Below are 23564 nucleotides of genomic sequence, written 5' to 3' on the forward strand. Positions count from 1 at the left end.
TGAAAACCTTGATGCCACATTACGCACCGAGTCTGCTCCCTTGGCTGGCTGCCCACAGCCTTGGATTTTACGTGCCATTCCCTTCCACATCCACGTGCTCCATTTGGTGGGATACAGGCTGCCAGGGCCGCAGCAACAGATGAGAGTTTCTCCCACCCTTCTTTATCCAACAGCCGCTTTCATCGTCAGAAACCCCTTTTTGTTTTCTAGACTAAAAGAATCATAAAATCATAGAATCACAGAATCGTTTAGGTTGGAAAAGACCCTTAAGATCATCGAGTCCAACCGTTAACCCAGCACTGCCAAGCCCACCACTAAACCATGTCCTCGAGCACCACGTCTACCCTTCTTTGAAATCCCTCCAGCGATGAGGACTCAACCCCTTCCCCGGGCAGCCTGTGCCAGGGCCTGACTGCCCTTTCGGTGAAGGAGTTTTTCCTAACATCCAACCTAAACCTCCCCTGGCGCAGCTTGAGGCTGTTTCCTCTCGTCCTACCGCTTGTTCCTGGGGAGAAGAGAATGACCCCCACCTCACTACAACCTCCTTGCAGGTAGTTGTAGAGAGCAATAAGGTCTCCCCTCAGCCTCCTCTTCTCCGAGGAGACACCCACAGTGGATATGATACACTCACAGATCTTGGAACATCTGTTCTCTAGCCCGCCTTTTTGACTAGTAGGATATGGTTTTATGGTGGAAATGTTTCCAGTTTCATTTGCTGGCTGTCGTGCCGCAGTGGTGCTGGGGTATTCGCTGGAATAGCCACTGCCTTGATTTTTACGATCGAGCGGAAATATTCTACAGGAGCATGGATGTATTCCTCCCCCCAACAGCTGAAGTGCAAGCTTTCATCTTGAGCCGCCCGTCTCCTCTTCCGGACCCTCATCCGAGACAGTCGCTGCTCAGCTCAAGAACAAACAGATGTTCCTCTTGCTACACAGTATGTTGTTTAATCCCACATCAGGGAACAGTCTGGTGCATTCCCATGCAACTGTCAACTTTGGAAGGTATTTTTCCCTGGATATGTAAGGAAATGCAGCTGATAATAATATTAGGTTTTACAGCAACTCTGACCTAATGGCCTTCAGGGCTGGATTCTCAAATGTCCTATAGGAAAAGAAATGCAAAATATAGCGCCCAAATTTTAGACATACAGCTGGAAAGACAAGGGTCTGCTACCAGATTATGGTTTCAGATGTGTAAATCACCCCATATATTCCTTGTGGTGGCCTGTGCATGAAATGACTACGATTTGGACATTGAAATATTCAGGATCAACTCGCAAGCTTCAAGGTCCGCATGATCTTAATGACATCTGGGGATAATCAACGGTGCAGAAGCAAACTCCTGGTCCTGGCTGGGCTGAAAGTTGCCTTCTTCACGTCCTGCGCAGTGTGTAGTTATCGGAAGAGGGAAGCTGTCGTGCGGACGTATCAGTGCCCTGTCTGAAGCTGTTATGTACACGGAGGACACCCGGCTGCACCAGGCGAGCCTCTGCTTCACGTGAGGACGGCTCTGCTGTCTCCTGCCTTGCCTCGGGAGGAGGTGCTGCCCAGGGCTGGCTTCAGGCACAACCCGTCTCGGTGACCACGGTGGCCCTTATCAGGTCAGGGCTTTGCAATCATACACCGGCACGGGGAAGGGCTGTCACTTGTTCCACACTCAGACCCGGAGGAGACATTGATGGTTTGCCTGAACACTGTATCAGCACAATAATTTGTTTTTCCATGAATTTTCCAAAGCAAATTAACATATGCAACAAATGCAGAGCTATATGCTGATAGGAAATGAAACCAAGCTCCTTTTTGAAAACAAACCATACAGTGTGAGGCAGAATGATGATCTTTCCACAGGGTTTGTAATCCTCCTGCAGCAAAACAAATGATGTGTTTCCCGAAAGAGCTGGAGGGTCCCTGCGAAGCTCTCGGGGGGTGGTCAAGGACCTGGCCACGGGCTGGTGAGGCACCTTGCAGCCTCAGCCCTCCTGACGCTGATTTCCCTGCACAGTGTTCGCTACCTTAGCAATATTTTCTCTGGTCAGTATTCTTCACCCGTGGTCCCTTTCAGTCTGCTTACCGCGACCCTTCCCCTTCCATTGAACTGGGTCATTTAAAACACCAGTCCTTCTCCCTGCTGCTGGTTGCCTGTTCGGGACAGGAGTTAGGATTTAGCGATGCAAAGCCACCTCTCCCTTCTCTCCATCCCTGGATGTTGCTTTGGAAACACCCTCGCTCCCTGCCAACCCACTGAATGGCAGCCCATAACCAAGAGCCTGACTCCTCTCTCCTAGCAGCAGGGCCATTAGCATCACACAAACTATTATCAGTAGCCCTACACACTGGTCCCACTACAATCAATTTATCGCCTATTTGGCTCATAAAAGGATAGTTTCCTCTTTTTCTTTTACCTTCATAACCAAGGTTTTCTGCTGAAGAATGTACAGGGTAAATGAGGTTGTTCGGCTTATGGATACAAATAGATCTTGCTTTTTTGACTTGCAAAATGAATTCCACTGTGACTTCGATAAAACTTAAGTATGCTAATGTTCAGTCAACCAGTTGTCTATTTATTTCTGTTTATGCCAGCATACCCATTAGCAACTTTTTCTTGTTTTCTTTTAGAATATTAAATGGTTCAAACATATTCTAAAAATTAGTTGATTAGCTTGTTAGGGCACATTTCCACTGCTAGTTCCTTCTGTAGCAAAAGAGAAAATGAAGGTAATTTTGTTTGCAAGGAACGTATGATTGGAAGCTGACTGTTGAAAGATGTGCCATGTCAATGTAATGAGGGAGTGTAATATCTTAGTTTGCATCAATATGGAAATAACTGTGCAGTTTGACAGACCTGATGCTAAAGGCAGCACCAGAGCACTCATTATGCATTCAGCCTCTGATTATGAAAAATAGTGTGTTTTCTTTTAAAGAGGAATACACATTATCAATCAAAACCGCGCCAATTATTTCCAAAAGGGATCACAGCTAAACAGGCGTGGGGTCTCTTCAAATATAACTGCACCTGAGAAAACAGACAGATATCAAAGTACATGATAGTTTAATTTCATGACAGTTGAATTAATTAGGCAATATAAACCCTGCCTTCCGATTGGCCCAAGCTCCGCTAGGCTGGCGCCGCGAGTTGCGACGACTTTTCTCCACCAAGTAGCATCACTAGTTAGGAGTTTGGTGCCGCCTGGGCTGTTGCTCCTCTGATCCCAGTCTGGCAGTCCTGCTAACACGGGAATCGAAATGCAAAAGTCCTCCCATGGCCGAAAGGCTGGACATGGCGGCAGGTGCTCCCGTCCCCAGGGGTGAGCCGGCCCCACGTTCCTGCCGAGGACCGGGGAGCTGCCAAGGAGGAGCTCTGCCCTCTCTAATGGCAGAGGGGGGCTCACAAGGTCCCTTGCTCCGATGGCGCAGCCCCTGCCCCCACACCCCCCGCAGATCAGCCCGCGCTCGCAGGGAACCACTCGTTTTTATGCCGAGGAAGGTATGGGATCGCTGCTTTTGTAGGCAGCCCGCAGCCACGGCTGGGAGCGGGTTACAAATGGGTGGTGTAGCCATGGAAAGGCTTCCTGTATTTTTGATTTGGGCTTCATTTGCCAGTAGGAATTGAGGTCACGGAGTCACTCTTTGGGGCACGAGCGCACTTTACTTATGCTGGCACAATTTTTTTCTTATTAACCCTTTTTCTCCTGTGCTGTTTAAAGCAACGTTTGCACGGTCTCTTGATCTCCACGAGATTCAGCTGGGAAAATGTTGTGATATCTTCCCTTCACAGGCAGCAAAAGCCATTGCTCCAGTCCTTCTGCCATTCACCCAAGTGTGAACAATATCCTGGCCCCGTACACACACAGCACCCTGTACTGGTGCTCTTTAATTTGTCTGTAGAGCCCAAAGCATTAGTTTGACCCACAGCCCACAGTAGTTCCTAGCCGAGCTGTGATCTCTCTTGCCTTATTTTCAGCAAATGACTTCTTTAAAATACAGAATCATGCTGCATTCAACCATCTTAACAGAATGGTCACCGGGCTGTTATTACACATAAAAAGAAAGATAAGAGGATAATTGCAAAGTCACCAGACAACATATATGAACACAGGCGATTATCTGAAGTAAACGACCAAGTCTTTTCTTATTGAAACAGTTTGGCTCTCTGTGCTCTATGCAGGGGGGCATTCAGAGAGCAAAGGCTTTACGTTAGAGCTCAAGGATGTACCGATAACATTGAGATGTAGTATCTTGCAAGGGAGAGTCCCAGCCATACTTCAGAGGTTTCAGCACGGAGCAGGCAGTACCATACGGATAGGAAACTTCTCCGGCTTTTCTTCCCATTCTGTTTCCATTCTATCAATTTGTCCCCAAAGAGATGTCTAAACGAAAGCTGTGTTTTTGTAAATAGGGAAAGTCAGTTGATCATGTAGGATTTCAGTCTGCTTTTGCATTCGAAGGTCTCTAATGTCAAGTTGTCTGTAATTTGTACTGAACCAGAAGCAAAATACTGCTGTGCTGTCACTGGAGTGTCAATGACTTCTCTGCAAAACTGAATCTCTGTGACATTTACACATCCTAAGGACCTGTCTGAGCTTTGCATTCCACTGAGATGATGCAGGAATAACAGTTTCTTCAGGCTTCAAATTGAATCTCTTCTGGCATTTTGCAGCTATAGCAAGGGGAAAAAAAAACCCGATAACTTGTAACTGACCTTCTGTTCTGCTTCTTGGGAATGGTACATGCTTCAGAGAGATGTATGGGACCGAAAGGACTGCAGACTTACTGGAGGTGTGTAAGTTGCCGTAGAATTAAAAACTAACTGGTTTTGGTGAATGTATTTTCACTAGTCATTTGAAGAGAATATGGGTGTATAAATGCTAACGAGGCAAAGCTCAGTGCTAGTTTTCTCAACCACAGGAAACCAAGCAGAGGTATTATTTCTTTGTTAGCAAGGTACAAATAAACATAAACTTAAGAAATAAGGAATGTAAACCCCAACTCTCAGTGGGAAATTTCACCAAGAAATCCAAGTAAAACTAGTTCAGAACTGGACTACACAGATTTGTTTAAAGAAAACAAAGAGCCTCCTGGTTTATATGTCTCAGAGGAAAGAACTCGCCAAATAAACAAAAGGTTCAATAAATACCGTTCTGTGATTTTGTTAGCATAAAAATGAATGTTGTATGTGTTGCAGTGTTGAGAGACTGAATACTTCTTCTTGCCATCAATTGTTGTCGATAGATATACCTGTTTAAAGTGTTCCCCCATCACAGTCCATCTTGATCCTTTGCCATTCAACGAAGTTGCAGTCATTTAGAGTACTTATGTGTTGCAATAGTTTCTATGACAACAGATGATGATGTTAAGAGTAAAGAATTTTGAGTTGGGTCTATGAATAGGGAGATAAAGGCACTGAACTGCAGAGGGAAAGCTTTTCTTCCGAACATTTAGCTTAAATATCTCCGCTATTAATATTTACCAGCAAATAATGACAATTGTATGAAAAGCAAATACACTCAAGACTTTAAGTTTTAGAGAAGCAAATATTTTCCTAAAAATCTTTATGCTGTGGATTTGATGAGTTCCTGTGCTCCCTGCCTAAGCAGACCAGGTTCTTCTGGCGCAAACCTAAACCCAGATTCACACCGGCAGCGACGGGCCCTTTCCGTTTCACTGAGCGGAAGGCGTGAATGCTAGAAGCCCACAATAGCTCACTCTACGTGGCATTGAGATCAGCTGAATATTGCTTCCAAACCCTTTCAGACACAAAAATACTATGCAACTTAGTGTTGATAGCTCAAAAAAACTCCTTCACTTGCAGAAAAACTTCCTACCAATACCCGGGGAACACAACACTTCTTTCCCAGTCCCTCCCCAGTGCCCCTGCTATGCAAAGCCCACTTGCTCCGTGGTTTCAAGACCTACGCTCCTGCCATCAATTCAGTTTGAGTCCTGACTGCTTTATGTCCACACAAAGCTACGTTGTGGCTCGCCTGGGTTTGGGATGGTTTCTTTGTCTTTGGGCAGCGCTGACCAGAAAGGAGCCTTGCCCTTCAGCTGGGGGCCAGCATCGGACCGTACAGTGCAAATAACACACGCCAGGAAAAGTCTTCCTCAGTGGTTAGTAAATGCCATGATTGCAATCGGATATCTACTGCACAAGTTCAGGTTGCATAATTAATTTAGTATTATTCGGACATGGATAATAAAACCTGCTTACCTCCCATGGTCCAAAAAGGCCATTAGAAACCCACACTTAAGAAAGCTGAAAGTTCCTGCCAATCCCAATGGCAGCTGCACGGAGCGAGCGAGGAGAGGATGGCGGTTTCACGGCTAAATTTGCTGTAATCAGTAACTGGCACCACCCCATCCTGCCAGGCCTGTCGGACAGCCTGGGAGGTGCTCAGCTCCCACGGCCCCAATCCTGCTGGGAGCAGAGGTTGTTCGGAGCGAACGCGCTGCCCTGGGCTGGGCGGCAGTGGAGCAGCTCGGATACGGGGCGATGGGGTGGAGGACAGCGGGGATGTCACCGGGGACGACACTCGCTCCTGGAGAGGGGACCGTGCTCAGCTCCTGGCCGCGGGTTGCACACCAACCGTGTTCCCCATGGTGTAAAAACGTAAAGCCACCATAGATTTAGCCACTGAGCTTACAACTGTAGCCAGCCCCGACCTGTTTTATCAATTCTGGAGTGGATATGACGGAATAAATCCCAAACCCTTATTTTCTACAGCTGTCGAGTACCATTGCTGCTCTGGCCTCCTACTCTGCTCACAAGCAGGACAAAATTTACCGACAGAAGGATTTTTTTGAAAGTAAAACTAGATGAGTCCAGTTCTGTTATGGGCTAATCTGGGCTAAAGCACGTGCCAGCTCTCGTAACCTTCTCATGCCTGCACTTTGTTTTCCACTAAATGTCAGCTCTGATAGACTAGCCTGCTCATCTGAAAGGGCAGGTTTTTGCTTCAATAAAAACAAACGTAGTTAAAAAGATAGAGAGTACCTCAATAAAAAAATACCACGAACGCATGAAATGTTCAGTCTTAATTGGTATGGCTACACTGCACCGTTTCCTTGCTGGCATATGCTAGCGGAGAATATTTGTTGTCAAGGGATTTTCAAGGTTATAAAGCATCTCAAAGGTGTTGGGGAGTGTGTAAATTAAGCTGCTACAGGTAGGTAATGTTCCCATGATGTCAGGACTAAATATGTTGGTGCCTCCAGGTAAGAATTTACCACGGTATGGAGTACGCGCTGGGGGCCTGATCCTCAGTTAATGTAAATCCCGTTGGCTCCATTGGCTTTACTACATCGATTCGCACTCGCTGCATTTTGGATTCAGAGGTCCGGCCTTGCAATTTAATGTCTAGAATACTCTAAAGCACAAGGAGGTTAGAAATTAAAATACCCAACCGCCGTAGCTGAGGCTTTCAGCTGGACGCTTCCCCTCCGGAGGGACGCGGTGCCTCGCCAGGTGCCAGCTCATCTCCTCGGGGCTGGGGACTGAGGGCTTTTGGCAGGACAGCGGGCGCACACGCCGCTCCAGCACAGCCCCACCTGGAAGCCATGCAGCCAAATTAACGGCGCTTCTGTTGCAATAAATTGTCATCAAGAGAAACACAGCTATTTAAGTGGCACATTATTTACTGGACCGGGGAATGAGGAAGCCGGAGGAAAGAGGAGCCTTATTCACTCATTTTGAAAAGGATGAATGAAATGGCAGAAGCCTTCAATTTTTTCACTGGAGATGTAAAGGAAAGCAAAATGCATGCAGCTCAGCCCTGTAAATCCTGTCCTTCTTTCCTGCAAGAAGGCACTTGCCCGAGCTCTTTGTCTTGGTGGTGAAATCTCGAGCATCTGCCTCCCCATCTCCTCGTCGAGACGTGCGAGATCCGACGAGCGGATCTGTCACTGTCCTCTTGCATCAGCCCGGCTGCACTGCAGCCATGACTACCTCTCCAGCCGCCCTGGATCAGCCCGTGCCGGAGCGTGGGACCCCCGCAGCTCCCCACCCCGCTGAGGTGCGCGGGTGAGCAGATCCGACAAGGCTGGACCCGCAATGGTGTCGCTGGGAAGTGTGGGTGCAGGGGTAGCGCGCCCGGCTCCGGCTCACTTATTCCCTCTGGACTCTCTTCATAAGAAGAGCTGCTGGAAAAGTATTTAGGGAAATCTTGTAAGCATTAGCAGCATGATGGAGCTTTGCAGCCTTCGTGTAAATGTTATTCTGGGTTAAAAGTTTTGATGAGTATGTTATAAACATAAGTATGTCTACGGGGATTGTTAACTCTTCCTTTGCCAAAGTAAAATGTCCCTTATTACCAAGCAACGGAAACTTGCAAAATGCAATATTGTGATGTTGGTATATTGGTACTTGCTGCACTTTGGATGCTGATTTAAACCACGGGTGAATATAGGATAGAGGACTTGGCAATGTATATGCTCCTTCCCTAACTAAGAAGTTGGTGTTACAGCATGATATTAACCCAAAGAGCAGCCCTAATGAACCCCGGGGGGCAGCAACACCTTGTCCGTGCAGGCGCCAGTGCCTGCCAGGATGCATCCAGACCGCCCCAAGCACCCCTCCGAGCCCTTCTGCTGCCCCGCGCACCATGTGTCACGCCGTGCCTGCCAGCAGTGGCCAGCAAGCCTCCACCACACTGCTGGAGAGGCGCCGCCTGGACCAGGGACCCGGCCTCCTCCCTTGTGGGGAGCCAAGGGTCACTTCCCCAAGCTCGGGCCAGGGCCAATGAGCCAAACCAAGGTCTGGCTTTAAGCAGATCTCACCAAAACAGGGCGCACTGTCACTGCAGAGCCAGGCTGGGAGCTGCCCGCCTGGTACCCGCACCGTCACCTGAAAATACCAGCACAGGGAGGACATCCCTTAGGAAATACAAATACCAAAGAAGTAGAAATGCATCCAAACCCTCCCATGGCCTAAAAGCTCATACCTGGCTGCTGTTCGTGCCCATTAGGAGGACTTTTCCTATGGGAAAGTTGGTTTTGGAAGCAGTCCAGAGCAGATCTTAAAGGTATGTCCATGGCACATGCAATGCAAGCAGCGTCATCATTGCCAGAGCATGGGTGTTTGACTGACTTTGGGCAGGAGGGATGCAGCCACCCAGATTTCCTCGGGGATGGGGCTTCACTTGCTCCTCTCGGGAGATTCGGAAGGTACCAAGAAGCATGGCCATGAGCTCTCCCCCTCCGGTGCAGCAGCCCACGCAGCGCTGGGGCGAAGGCTGGGGAGCCCAGGGTGGAGGGGAAGGTCACCAGCACGTGCCGGGAGAGCATCCCATGGCCACGGCGGTGCGGACAGCAAGGACGCCGGCCTTCGCGGGGGATGCAACAGCTCATGTGCCACCGCCGCGTCTTCTTCCCGCTCGGGGGAACAAATTACCCTCATACTTCTAACATTAGCAGCCATTTCCATAACCAATTAACCTCTGCGTTATACCATCAAGCATCCGAAAAAGGTGTTGTGACACAGTTATTAAAGGATGGAAGGGACTTGTTGGCTGGCATACATAATAAAGGGCGGCCTTGCCTTCCAACTTGAATTTCTGAACAGGGGCAGATGAAGTGAAATCCTTACAAACCAGAAATATTTCATGCTGTTTTGGGAAAGATTTGTTCTAGGTTTGTAAAATGTTCCCAGCAATTTAAATTTTTGGTTTTGTTCATTTGCTTTTAAAGAAAAATTATTTTCTAGCAAAGCAAAAGACTACAGGAATTGTCTTCCACATTTGTGACTTGCTTTTAAAGAAACTACCTGCTTTTTTGGCTTTTATTTTCCCCCCATCAAGCTGATGAGTCCTGGTTCAGGACCACACTGCCCTAACCGTCAGGCTGGATTTGCTGCCGGGGGCCTCCCTTCTCCTTTCCCTCCCGGGACCTGTGGCGGATGGTGCTTTTCATTTCTCCCGACGGACCCCACAGAGCTGCCCTGGCTCCTCGTCCCGGCGCTCGGGCAGGACCAGCACAGCGAGGGTGCTGCAGCCCCCTCCTTGGCGGCAGAGCCCGTCCCAACCAGAAAGGTAGGAACCTCGCTAGAACCATCAGCCTTGCTAAAATCTTCCTTGGCTGTTCTGCCCTCATAGAGCCACGCAGCGGTGGCATAACGCAGGGAAGGTTTAAGAGAAGACTACAGGTTAATCGCTAGCCAGGTAATATGAACAAAATGAGACTATTCAGCCGGAAAACAGAAAAAAAAAAGGATATTTCTTTGTAAAGGACCTTGCAGCTTTCCTTTATGTGCCTCTTGTTATTCTCAGCCAATCCTTGCTGGCCTGGGGAAAGCCAGCAAAATCCCCAACCTGTAACAACTTGTTGGAACATGCAAAAAGTGTCCATAGATGTCTATTTTTAGTAATGCTTAAACCTGTTACAGATTCCACATGCATTTGTGTGCCTGCTCCATAGTTGTCAGGGGAATTTATTTTTTTGTACAATTTGCTCTCTTAAAACTCCTTTGCTTTATCCACGCAATACATGCATGTGCGGACATAGGCACACACAAAGTTTTCTGTTCAAATCCCTGGCAAGTAGAAAGCACCAAGGCTGCCACCGTCCAGGCTGCCGAGGAGCGTGGAACCATGATGCACTTGCAGCACCGCTGGGACGGGCTACATGTGAATTAAAATATTTCACCAATATCTGGTTTTACGGCAAAAAAAATTAGAAATGTTCAGCTGGAGTGAATGGTAGAAGAGGGAGCATTTCCCAAATAGCTCTACAGGTTTTTTTTCTTCCTAATTTCCCCTTTTTAACACAGATGACAAAGTCTGTATGGTTTTATTTCCCATTTTTGCAGTGGGGAGGACTTGAAAAGGAAGGGTTAGGCCAACAACAGCCATACCTTTTTTTTTTTATTTAGGAAACCACACTGACACTTTTATTTAAAGATCAAAGTGAGGCAAACACCATGACTCCAAGCCTCTTGTCTTTTTTTTTTCCATAAAAGAATGCTGTGGAGTTTACTGGTGGTGCTACTAATGAGGTAACTTCAGCACCGATTTCACATTATTAGCACTCTATCTAGTAGAAGCTGATGATCTTTGGCCACTGTAAAACATGATTCCCAGGCCAGGTGTTGGGCTCTCAGCCAAAATGTTGTGTTTTTCCCAACACTGCACTACAAAGGGCCTCACTGATGATAGGAAAGATATACTTCCTTTAGGGATCAGAGATAATTAACTCTTTATAGTTGCTCTTTTATTATTACTGAACCCATGCCAAACTTTTGCATTGCTTTACCTAATAAAAGTACCTCCTGCACTGCTGGTAGCATCCAAATTACTTTTTTCATTCATTAACAGTCAGGCCTTTAACTGCATTTTGAACTTCTTTGTTGTAAAAAACTCTCAAAATTAGTCATTCCTGAGTATTTACACTGCATGCTTCTCTTTAGTTTCCCAACTTTGTAACGTAATTGTTCTTCCCAAAAGGGAGAAATTTAGAAAATATACAAAGAAGTCAAAATAACAGCAGCATATCTTTCATACAGCCACCTAAGAACCATATTTAAGGTACTGTGTGCTATTATGCTGTCACAGCATTGAATTAATAGATTTACAGATTCATTAATAATAACAATAATATCGCTTTTCACTTGCGAATCTCAAAGAACGCTATGAAACACGGTAGCATCATCATTCCAGCTTTGCAGATGGGGAAACGAGAGAGAGAGAAAATGACTTGCCGGGTGCTAACAGAGCAGCATCAAAGCCAGGACCAGAGCTCAGCTCTCCTTGACGGCTGACCACGCTCTGTCCGTTGGCTTCTTCTGCCCTGGCCCAGACCGGGCACTGGATCTGAGCTGGCTGCGTGTTGAAACCTGGTGAGAAAATGGCAGACCTCAGCCCTTGCTTTCGAGCAGAGCCAAAACGAGCCGTTTATCTCGGGGGGGGATCTGCACACCTCCGATAATCCTTTCCTCTCCTGGGGACCTGTACCTCTCCTCTCCCACGCTCTTCCCGGGGAGAAGCGACATGCGCATGAGGGCGTCACTCTGCGAGCTGCAGGTTTCTCGGAGAAGTGCAAGGCCAAGCGGTTGATTCATTTCCCCGAGAGTTAACCCGCCCGCCATATTCCTTCCGATGGAGCCAAACGCCCTAGCGAGAAGGCACCCAACCTCCGCGGTTACTAGAGGGCCAGCTTTCAGAGCGGGGTTCGCTGTACGGTTAAGTGTGCGTTGCCACTGGTCACCATCTCATACACTTGACCGTTAAATTAATTTGCAGAGGCAAGTACTGCTTTCTGAGGCCATTTTTAACATTTGCCTTTCAAAAGCTAGTGAAAAGCTATACAGCAGCCTACAGCAAATAAGGTAAGGAAAAAGCAACACAAGAACAAGCCCATGAAATGTTTATTTTCCTCAGCTCTGTGACCGTGATCCTCTAAGCAGCACCGAGGGCAGCCCCAGGACCGACGTTGCCTGTCCTGGGTGCAGCGGAGGAGCGCTGCTGTCCTGCGGCGCTGAATTTACTCGTCCCCAGGAACAGGGCTGTGCCTCAAAGCCATGCCCGTGGCCACGATCTGCCTGCTCCACTTGCACAATATTGCTAGAGACTCTTAGACGGCTGCCACCTCTCTCCCCACCCCAGGATGGACACATTTGGAGTTGGGATATATAAGGAGAAGCGTGCATAAAATGTAAATTAAGTCTACGGAGGTTCCTGGGGTCCCTTGCGCTGAGCTGCGCTGTAATAACCATCACCTGGACAACCCCATGGCAACTAGGCTGGAGTGCTGGTTTTCCTCCCAGCCTCGCAAAGGCAGCGCGCATCCTGCACCCCGCCGCTATTGTCTGTGCCGGATCACCTGCCACCGGGGCAGCATCCCTGCTCTCGGAAAGACCCCCTCTCCTCAGAAAAGGAAAGTAATGTGTTTTGAGAAACACTGCATGTTGGATCAATATCCATTCTGCTCCGCAACGTGGAATTTCCAGGGGTTTATTTATCTAGAGCCTTGGAGTTTTCAACTGAAGAGCAGATTGCTCAGTTTATACCATGCAACCAGGTGGAATAAAGATCTGCAGATTTGCCACTCAATCCGAATACACAAGGAAAAGAAGAGAGAAAAAAAGAGATAAGTAATATTCACAGCATTTGGGATTTGCTTTTCTTTTGAAGCTGCATCTGAACAGAGACTAAAAACATAATCTTCCCAGATCCAGGCTCCAGGATTTTAATCTGGATTTCTGGCTGATAGCAATTAAAAGCTGACAGCACTATGATTCTATGATTCTATTTTATTTAAAAGAATTAGTGGCCTAATGATATTCAACGGAAGCCTGGCCTCCAGACTGGAGCTGGTCACACGTATAAAGTGTGGGGAATAGCTTAGTTACACAAGATCACAAAGGGAGTTAATAGAGCCGGGATCCACATTCAACGTCTTTTTCATTCTTGGCTCTTTGTTCTACCCATTAGTATACACTGACTCCCTTTGGTAAGAGCCTTTGTATTTCCAACTTATCAGGGTCTCATAAATGAAAGTCATGTGCTTTTATCTACTCATTCCCTTTAATAAGTGTCACAAACATTCTGTGTGATTGATTAACTGGTAACAAGAAAGAGACAAAGTAGGAATATGCATATTAGCATATTTTTCTTTGCTCAAAGAAATGCATTTTATACGTACGCGGCACTTATAATATATTAAGCTGCCAAAAGTGTTAAACAAAGGAGGAACTGAATTACAGTACAAAACACAGTGACAAGGCCAAATTTATCCTTGGTGTAACTCCCTGATGTCAGCAGAGTTAAACCAGAGATGAAACAGGCTCACTACGTGTACATGAAACACCCCAGTAAGCACAGAGGGATATTCATAGATCTTGCAGCCAGAAGGGACCGTTATGATCATATCGTCTGACTTCCTGCATAAACACAGGCGAGAAAATTTTACCCGTTTCCCCATTACGCACACAGATGATCGACCGAAAGATTTTATTCCTTGTGCGCTGGCAGGGGAGTTGCTTTGGTACTGCTACAGGAAGATGCTGCATGCCAGCGTAAGGTGCTGAGCATCCTCCCCTCGCCCCCGACAGCAGTGGGAGGTTTTGCTCCATCAGTCTATGCTGCATTCGTCACTGTAGGGGCTGGAGGTGGAGGATGAAAGAGCTCATTGCACCCAGTTTGTGAGAGCTTCCACTTTGAGGGTTTTTGCCTGTAACACAAACATGTTGCTCCTCTCTATAGTGCGGCTTGAGGTTAGCATAGGCTGAGGTGTAAAATACTGAGATTCGTGCTGGGTAGAAGTGGAGGATGAATTCACCTGTTCCAGGCAGGAAGGACTCTTTCATGAAAAGGTAGAAAAGGGACCTGGCAGTGGTTAGCCTTGCAATGGGAAAAAACACTTGATCCCAAGGAATAATACAGATATATATCTGGTAGTCAAGGCAAAAGTGTGTATTACCTAAAACATCTGTAACTCTACACAGCAAAAAGGCAGTGTGTGCAGAACAGCCACACCACAGAGATCTCCAGGACAGGTACAACTCACAGCAACTTCTCCCCAGGCAGAAACCTCACACCCTCTCCCCTTCTCCCAGCACCTAGGAAAGATGCACCATCAGTCTGTCTTTACCCAAAGGTGTACCCAGACTCGCTGATGGGAAGGTGCAAAGAAGAGGGATAAGATGAAGCTTACAACTCCCACTTCTCTTGGCATCATCTGAGAGGTGACTAACCATGAGTGCCGTGGCTGCGACACTCAGGTCTGTGGGAGATGCGCTGCACTGCTGCCCCACGTGCCAGCTCTCTGGGTAGGAAATAAAGAGGTGAGGTTCACTTGTTGTGTGCAAGAAGGAACACATTCCGTTCAACTGCACTTACTGGTACACTACCTCTGCACAGCTTTGTAGGTGCCAGCCTCAAACTAAACCTTAACATTTCTTTAACGTTTTACCATTTGTATAACTCGCTGAATGTGTTAGGGGTCTCACCTCAACCGTTAACAGAGCTCCTTCGTCTCCAGACAACATCTTCCATCACATCAGTGGTGTGATTTCTTCCCGTGATTCACAGCGATGCCCAGTTCGTGCATTCCTACAGCTCCTTCCACACAAGGACCTCATGTTTCATACCTATTGATGAATTAAGTTCGGTAAAAGTCCCGTGGGGAGAGCATTATGATCCCTGTATTATGATGGGAAGTTGAGCCACGGAGCAGATTTATTAACATTTTTACTCTTTGCAAAGCCAGACCAAGAACTAGAACCCCATCTTGCATTTCTGAAGACTTTGCTTGACCCAGAGGATGTGTCTTCCTCACATGCAGTCCTACCCTGGATGATTTCCCACTGTGCTGTTTAAATGCAGTGAAGAACAAGTCAGTCTTTTCCCTTACACCGCAGTTTATATTTACAAAGTACTGCACAAGCACAAATACATTAGCATTCATACAATCTCTGTATTTCCTGACATAACCTACGCCTTGTATCTCCCAAACCTGGATCCTGAACCCCTGACTGTCCTAAGTCTGAGAAGATCTCCAGCAGAATTGTGCTATGCACTCCCAGGTCTGGTGTCTTCTCTCAAAGCCAGTCTTTCAGAGGGACGTGCACATTTGCAAGATTATCTTTTGGCTTCTGGTAACAGAAATCAGAAACAGATTATTTGAAATGAGGAGCGTCTACCATTTTAGCTCCAGGCCAGGTGGACATGGATGACCTAAAAGGATATTTTTAGCAATGAACACTTCAGACCGCAGTGCATATGTGTATCCAGTTACTAACTGTTAATCATATCTCCTTCCCCCAAATTGGCCAACCAAAAGGACACCTGGCAATTCTGGAACATTCCTATTAGATTACTAATATCAATATTAAGTGAAAGAGCTTGAAGAATGTCACATTAGTTTCTGATGGCTCCCTTCCGCCATACTTCTGGCCAGCAAGCTTTGGCAGATGTGACTCCATTCTGTCCAAATGCAATTCAGTGTTTAAGAATGTGCTCACTTTCCTGAGACCATCTGTTTACTTTTCTGCTGAAGGAACTCCAGCCTCTTTGGCAACCTCATTGTATTGTACTCAATAAATCCTGACATGTAGCAAATTTTTTTGGCAGATCTTGAATCTGAATGCCATCCAAATTGTTCATTATTGATATTAAAACCGATTTGTGCATCACCAACCATTAAAGGAATGTACTAAATATCTCCATGAATGAGAAACCGAGTAGCCCATCAGAATACATTTATCAACAGTAATGTTAAAATGAAGGAAGGGTTCTATGGCTTTTCCTGCTATTACAGAAGGCCACCTCTAAGAGTAGTTGCTTCTTTCCTTTTTGCAGGACCCAAAATGTACAAAGAGCTAATGTACAAATCCAAAAGTCAAAAGAAAAGTATCTGTCCCAAAGGGCTACCTCATATGGTCCAACACATGAAGTCTGGAGTGGGAAGGTAGGACCTTGCATCTAGTCCTAGCTCAGCCACGAACCCGCTGTCTGACCACAGCAAAGTCTCTTCATCCCACATGGGTTTGATACCTTCTTCAAGTAGTTGTCTAGACTGTAGGAGCTTCAAGGCATCATTAGGCTTGTAAAATAGTTAACGTGAATTTTCAGTCCTCTAACTACGGCACTCTGATGTCCAGTATGGATATCCGTAGCACGAGAAAGTATAATGCAGCTTTCAAAGTAACAGTGAATAGCTACAAAATATAACGATGTCTACTTTCTCTATGTGTAGAGTGTATACCCACACTATCTTTAATTAAAAATAAATAATTTTCTACACAAGGAAATTGGTCCAAAATTTAGTTTACCAGACTAATTTTTAAGGACCCGTTTCCATTGGAGTTTTGCATAAGTACTGTGGGATTACTGGGCTCCAGTTGTTGCTGGTGTATCAGTTGTCAGCATTCAGAGTCAATTAATTATTTCACATGATTTTTCGCATAAACTTGCAGAAGCTTTGGAAAAATCCAATCACTCGATCTCCCATAAAGGAATCAACTTCATTTTTTATTAAAAAAAAAAAAAATCCCTACTTAGCAAATGTAACAATCTATCCTGACACAGCACATTGAGAACAAGGATTCTGTTGAAATTTCTTTATCTTTCCTTATTCCTTTCTGCTCTAATAACTATTAAAAATTCTGACCTGAAGTAGTTGCCCTTTATAGTATGTCGGACAGTAATGACGAAAAGTAGAAATCGGACAACTGTTGCAATAGCACCTACATTGTACAGTCCCATACAAGTAGGTCGATCCAAAACCAAGGGTTGGCTTCATAAAGAGCATCATCGTTTTGCTTCCTTTTCTCTTTTTCCTTTGCAACAGGTGCTCAAGAAGGTCTCGTTTCTAAAGAAGCTATTCTCCTCCTCGATATGTGGAACGAGCATGCAGCCTCGACAGCACACTCAACTTTTGAACTTCTATATATTCTCCAGACACACTCGCAGATTCCTCCCCAGTTAATTTAATGCTGCTGAAAGACTGCAGATTGATAGCTCTGGAGACCGAAGCCTGTTGTTACACGCAGGTAATTATTCAGTGGGATAAATGCTTCCTCCCACCGCCCCATTGCGGGGACTCCAGCGCCGAGAGCAGCCAGCCGAGGGCTGGGACAGGAGCGCTGCCTCCGCACCACCTCCAAAATCGGTCTCCTCGTCCAGTTTGGTGCCAGCCAGAGAACTAGCATGGATTTTAGGATGTAGATATGTCTCCACTAGAAAATGGAGGGAGGCTGCCAGCATTTATAGATCTCTCTATTAACAAACTGCTCCGTTACAAGAGCTTCCAGTCTCAAGTCAGTGCACAAGGGCTTTAAGGAACTGTGTTAACAATATCACCATGTGTGACAAGGGAGCTATACTTTTAATCATCTCTGCTCCTTCAGGTGATCGCTCTCTCCCTCTCCCGCTTTGCTCCTGCCATCACAGGGCAGGCTGTGCAGCAGAGTAGGGGAAAGCACTTAGCTGGCTTTGAGCACCCTGCATTTCCTTATCAAGACTGGCAGTTTTTATCATTGCTGTTCTTCTGGTTTGTCTCACTTTCATCAAACTGCTGGGCCTGTTAAATGAACAGAGGATCACTCCAAATATTTCAGTTGGGATTAAAACAAAATCTCTGATATCCTGCTTTTTGCTGTTAAAACCTCTTCTCCTCTCCCCCCGGCCATGTCACAGCACAGAGGCTGACAGTCAACAGTTCCCTCTCTCCTCTGCACGTGAGTGCAAAAGCTTCTTCATGTGCCGTGTGTACTCGTTGTAAGTGTGAATCCATACAAATCTGTGCAGTGGGAACAAAGTTGAAAATTGGAATTGATCAGTTAATAACTAACTAGATAAATGTCCATCCTTAAGGCGAGGTTCTGCTCCTGGTCGTTCATTACTGCGTGCAATCTCCTGGCTTCACTGGGGCAGGCATCACACAGGCTGGTGCACGAGGAGCTCGGTACTCCTGTACGTATTTATGGGAATCTTCTACTACATGAACTGGCAACTTTGCTATCCATGCTGTTCTGTCACTGTCTCCATTAAATGTTCATATAACCTAGGGCTGTATAATTGGCTAAGAAAGAGGACAGCCTCGTGGATGTTCCCCTATGATGTTGGATAATGGATTCTCCAATAGCTTTGGATTTCCATATGTAAATCTGGGATACTAATTCCTAACCTGTTCCTGGAATTTGTGAAGCTTAATGGATGGGAAGTTATACCTAATTAAGCAGAAGTGATTTGTATGGAAGAAGATAAGAGGCTGGCTCTGATTTGCACTCTGGTATTTAGACATGATCTTTGCCCCAACTATTTCTGCTAAAAGGCCTAAGGTTTCAGCAGGGATGGTAACATCCACGCTCCCAGGTATAATATCTTTGCAAGTCACTACATAATGCTGTGGCAGATAATTCTGACAGCCAGCTCCCACAGGAAATAACAGCAATCACAAACCCGAACACCTTCCACTAAAAGTACAAGATGTACTTCTGAACTTGCCTTCTCAGTCATAAAGCCTCAGCAGCATGTACATTAGAAACAGAAACAAAACCTTTCCAAATAAAACACCACACTGCTTACACAAGGGAGGACAGGAGAAAGAAAACATCTGAAAGCTGTTAGTCATCTCTTTTAATGCACTGCTCTGAAGTACATCAATACGGCGGTGGTGTGAATGGCATGAGAAATGACAGAGGCTTACAAGTGCAAGCAGGGCTTGGGGCAAATGCTGATGGCTAGCTATGCTACACTTCTTTGTAAAAATGGAGTCAATAAACACTTGCTCCCCTGCAAAGACTGCAGCTCTCATTTCTTAGGAGCAAAGCTGCAGCTGCAACGTGCACCAGATGGTATGAAAAGCACTGCAGTTCAATAGCACCTTCTATCTGCAAGATACTGTTACTTAGTTGCTCTACTCTCTCTAGTGAAACATAATAATGAAATGGAAAACAGATGATTTTTTTTTGCCTGTAGGACATGAAAATAATTGATTTAGGACTATAATTTCTAATGGTAGGACTGTGGGAGTCCCTAAAACTTCCTAGAAGCTGGGAGTATATTCCAGTGGAAAGATGGCACTGTGCTTGCTCCCACTCTACTCCTTCTTTTTCACCAAACATCCTTTGCTGGCCACTGTTACAGAGAAGACATGAAGATATTGGGCTACAGGAATCTTTGGTCTGAAGTGCCATGACAAGTTTTACAGCTTTCTGGTGTCGCTCACATTGGCTTCCTTGGGAAAGCCACGTGTTGGAAGCAGAATAAGCAGTGGCCTTGTAGTGGCCACCGACAGACACAGGGACTACATATAAATGACAGCTGGTGGCATTTTCAGGAAAGCCTCTCTTCTCTGCAAGAAGTGTTTTCAATGTACCAGGTGAAAGCACTTATAAGGGTAAAAATATCATCATGATCAGGACCAACCACTCCTGCTCTTTCATTTCAAGTATTTGGATGCTTTCCCTCCAACTCCATTTAATTTATAAATATTTGTAGTGATTCAGATGTTGAAGTGGAATAAGATAATCTTACTTTAGAAGGGTTTAATGTATTTCCTCACAAAACAATTGTCACTCTATGACAACAACCTGTGACCTTCTGTCTTGTACATACTCATTGAAAACTTTGGCTAACAGCACACACCTCTACCTCAGCAGCAGTTTTAGGTGAACAAGTCATATAAGGTTGGATAAAGACCCTAAAGAACCGTAAACTATTTTCGCTATAGATCTACTGCAACTGGAAGAGTATCTGATCAAAGCTAAAATGTGTTTTAATTAATTCAGCAAATATTGAATCCACTAACAACTCTTGCTTAGGAAGTAAATTCCACGGGGCAGGGATAGGTATTATCTATGCGTTAGGGATTAGACAAAACATATTGACTACATCAATAGCGAAGAGGGATCTGGACTGTCAGTTATCGAACACAGATAGAATTCAGCAAGTTTTTAATCTGAAGATCTGCTCCAATTACATACTGTGAATGCATTGGTAAATATAATTAAGCTTCAATTTTGTTGTTGTAAAACAACATAACAAAATAGGTCAAAGGGCATATGGTGCTCCCAGGTCCCTGTTTTTATTATTCACCCATCGTGTTGTGCTAGAGTTCACAAGACCCACTGGCCTTCTAGAAGGGCTTGGTGTGGTGTGGGCACAGCAGCTGTCCTGGCCAAACAGGGAACAATAAGCCTAGACTTCGCAGTCAGAGGTTTCTGAGTTCCCAGTCAGAGCAATCAGGTGCCCATTTAGACGTGGCCTGGTTGGGGTGGCCTGTGGCACATGCCCTGAGCAAAAGGCTGATTTTTCGTTAGCCACTGGGTCCCTCTTCTTCCTATTATTTGTGCTGCAGTAGCATGCAAAGGTGCATTCACATGTCAAAAACATGGTCAGCAGATAGCAAGGTAGGTGCAGATCAGGCTCCGAGAGCATAAAATCAAAGCAAGAGACAGTCACAGCTGATGGCAACCTCCACGTGGAACCTCCTGGCTGGGCCGATTGTCCCCCTTGTCCCTACTCTCCATGTCCACAGAATAGCTTCTTCTGCCTGCTGGCAGCGGTCACTTCTGGATGCTGCCTTCTCTGGGTGTACCAGTCCCGACTTGGGAAGGATGCTGACCCCTCCTGTTAGCAAGATGGTCTTTCTACACTTTCTACATCCCAAAACTTCTGTTCCCTCCTCTGCCGGGGCCACCATTCAGCTGAGAACATAAACCTTAGCCTAGCTTCCACCGTCCCAGCTGATTTCAATAGAACCACTTGCCTGCTCAAATCACATGCTGGATTAGACCTTTTGGAAATAAGTTCTGAAAGCGTTAAAAGAGAGGTCTGGGCACTGTGCTGTAGCCGAGTGTTCCCGCTCGCATGGTCCGGGCAGGAGAAATTTTGATTTGTGTGACAATTTAATGGTTTACAAGGTGGCGTTCTCATGGGATGGCAGGGAAGAAACCCAATTCTATTGAGGTAGGAATGATCCCCAGAGGATTTGGGTATATTCAAAGCATTGTGTAAATTCAGGATATTAATAATATCGCTGTGTGTTAATTTTATCCCAGGAATAGTTGCAAACTGAATATAAAGTTAAATGTAAATGGGAGTAACTCCTTATGCATGCTTAAATTATGGAGCTAGTCTCCCATGGCTTCTTCCTTTTACTTTTATTAATCCTGAAAACTAATTACTGCAAATTATTTGATTAGTCAAAATACAGGAATCAGATTATAAATAGATTTTTTTTTTAAACAAGTTACATGAAATCACGATACCGAAGTTCACAGTAATTAGTCCCCTACTAACAGTTACATAGAAATTATAATAAGCATGCTTTGGTTCTTTTTCTTTCATCAAAAAATGATACAATTCTCAGATTTTTATCAAACTGGAACGGTGAGCCATATGTATAACGCTATCCAAAAATAAAACATCACAAAATATTGACATTTTGGGAGCAAAGACGGAATAGGGATTTCAACATTTCAACATGAATCACATTCTTCACTTTTAAGAAGAAAGTCCAATTCTTATTAATAATTGACAGGCAGGCTTGCGTAGGAATGCTCTCTCACCGCAAGCACCCTGGCAAAGCACGCTGTGTGCAGATGCAGCTACACCGGGAAGCCTCCTCCTGCCCTGTCGCAGCAATACCACCTCCTGCACGCAGCGCCAGCTCGGCTCAAGAGACACAGCCATGCCTACGGCTTTTATTGGCGCTGCTGCGGTGGTCAGGGATAGCACATCTTCACAATCCCGAAGTGTGGACACATTCTGCTCACAGACAAGAAATGATAGGACTTACCTTTCTTTAAAAAGGTTAGTGGGAAATAATGCTGAGGTCTGGGAACACTGACAAGAGATTTTCTGTTATAGAGCTAGCCATTTTCTGTGTCCCTAAGAGTTTTTACAACAGCATAGGAAAACTACAAGTTTCTTTTAAAATCAAACTATCCGTTACCATTTTACATGTACGGTTTGATGATGGACTGACATCCAGAGTGAGATGCTGTGAAATCTGGATTAATGGGAGAAGTGGTTTGCAAGACGGAGGAGGTTTTTACACCACACTAAATCCTGATAATGCCCCAATTCTGTAGGAGCTGTGCCTGAGGAGAAGCACGAGGGGAAGGTGACAGTGCACTCTCCTTCCTCTCCTGAACTGCAGGGCTGAAGGTGATGAACCATCGGGTAACTCTGGGGTCAACCACCGGCATCCAAATGCTCCGGCAGAGCACTGTGCACCCCTTTCTCACGCCCCACATCTGCTGCCCTCCCTGCCCTCTCTCCTTGCCCTTCAGGTTGAGCAAAGTGCTATTGCAGAGTCAGCTAAAGCACCTTTCCCTCTCCTGAAAGCTTGATGAGCATCCAAAGCCCCACTGCTGTGTCCCTGGGGGACCCAGCCCAGGGTAAAACATGGTCCACCTGAACTCAATGAAACTAAAATAAGCTGAAATACAAGGTGACAAACTCCTAGTAGCAGCATTTTTTTTAACAGCACTCCAGCTGGCAGGTTAGAGAGGGAATAGCATCCTCCAGGAGCTCTGCTTTATGGTGAACAACCGCATTATCCTGGAGAAGAGCTCCTGACAGGGCTGCAGCGCTATCGCTCTGCGCAGGAAATAGCTTAATCCTATCATAATCTCCCTGCAATTTTCCTGTATATTTTGATGTATATTGTTCCAAAGATATAATTTTATTTGAAATAGAGTTTATTTCAGACTCCAACGTGTCAAATTTAATTTCAAGAGTTTTTATTGTAGGGGAAAATCTTTTTTTTAGTGAGAGATTAGAATTGTAGTAAATAACCAGCACTGAGTTTCTGCTCTGCAAATTTAACTGTTTCCAAGGCAGATACAGATCCAGAACTGACATTTATTCCCTCAGTGTTACCTACACTTTAGATTTTTCAAATGTTTTTATTCGCTATCATCTCTGGACAAGCAACATCAAAACATTATGTTTGGAAAGATCATTCCTGTGGGGACTCTGCACTGCGGGAGTGCGGCTTTACTGCCTGTGTCGGTTGTGGATGGAAATCTCTGCACTGTCACTTCAGAGACCTCATTCCAGCAGGTGGTTTATGGTGCCGACAAAGTTGTGCTGGAAAAAAAAGTGAAGGATTTTGTTAGTA

This window comes from Nipponia nippon, unplaced genomic scaffold (genome assembly GCF_047370975.1).
Source record: "Nipponia nippon isolate SJK-2023a ecotype South Korea unplaced genomic scaffold, ASM4737097v1 scaffold_3, whole genome shotgun sequence".
Taxonomy (NCBI): Eukaryota; Metazoa; Chordata; class Aves; order Pelecaniformes; family Threskiornithidae; genus Nipponia; species Nipponia nippon.